We start from the raw sequence: 1466 nt of genomic DNA on the forward strand, positions 1-1466 counted from the left end.
GAGAATGTTCCTGTCTGTCATTATTCCAACTTCATGCCAACAAGAAATCTGATGAATGAAATCTACCAATATATGATGGACGACACTGAAGACTGAGAAATGAGAGAAAACGGGTATGTTAGTTTCTCTGTAGCACTTCTAAACCCTGTTTCCAAACATTGTCACTTCTTCATTTCTGCAAAATTATTACCGACGATGAGGATTGGTAAAGTTACTAAAGAGAGTGTTATTCTAATTACTTTATTTAAATGGGACTGTCGATTGATATTGGATCGATAATTGTTAAGTCGTTTTTGGGTCTGATCGTTCATGGATCAACTTATGGGCTTGGACATCCTTCAACAATTTTCTTACTCTGCAATCAGTTCCAAGTATCTTATGAGAATTGGGAAAAGGTATTTCTACCTTGGAAGCCTTTGGACGCAACTGAGAAGTTCCCAGCCAATGAAGATGAAAATGATATGACTATTATTGTGGATCAATCGTCTCAGAATTCACTTCTTATTCAGCCTTTAGTTCCGGACAAGACACTAGTGATCCTTCGTAGAATCAAGAAACTGGAGAAAGAGGTACAAAATGTTATGAATGCAATTAATAATATCTTTTTTTTTTATCATCTAGACTAGAGGATGAAAGAGCATTTTGATCACTTTGGACATATCAAAGGAAGTTTGATATGATTGATGAGAAAGATGGGATTGATAGAAGAGGACTCTACTGAAGAATTCTCATATTGACCCTTCTATAACCTCTTCGTTCATGTTCAATCGATGGGAAATATCAGGGGAGAAACAAGCACTGAATCGGAGGAGTAGTAGATTTACTTTACTACCTATATTTCTATATGTGTGATTTTATTTGAACTTATGTGTTTTAATTTGCTTTTGAATTTTTCTTTTAGATCTCAATATAGTTGAGATTGAGCATAGAATGTTTGTTTTTAGCGTTTAGAGTGTTGTGGCTTGGATTGCCACGCTGAATTGAAGTATCAAGGTTGAGAAAAAAACAAAACTTATGTGTGTCATGTAACGTGTATTGTAACCCTTGGATTTTATATATAATTGTGCGGTTTTGTATTGTGAATGTTTATTTGTGTTAGTAAATCATTTAATCACTTAAAATTTATGTTTAGAATGATTAAACGAATGTCGACGAGGCTTGAAATTGATCAAAATCGCAAAAATTTGGAAATTGAACCAATTTTGAAAATCTCGCCGACGACGCCATCGGCGCCGCCGACGACGGATTTTTCCCGAGACTTAGGCTATTTAATTCAATAGAGCTCACTGACGGCGCTGAAGACCACGCCGACGGTGAGATACCGAAAAAACACTTTTAACCATGATTTTGACCAGTCAACCGACACTATTCATCATCCCCTTCCTCTTAAAAAATGAAAATTTTGATTTACGGCTTGAGGATCTTAGATTTGGGGAGATTTCACGGCATTTAGACACCGGAATTTA

The sequence above is a fragment of the Phalaenopsis equestris genome, unplaced genomic scaffold, assembly GCF_001263595.1.
Source record: "Phalaenopsis equestris unplaced genomic scaffold, ASM126359v1 Scaffold224087, whole genome shotgun sequence".
Taxonomy (NCBI): domain Eukaryota; kingdom Viridiplantae; phylum Streptophyta; class Magnoliopsida; order Asparagales; family Orchidaceae; genus Phalaenopsis; species Phalaenopsis equestris.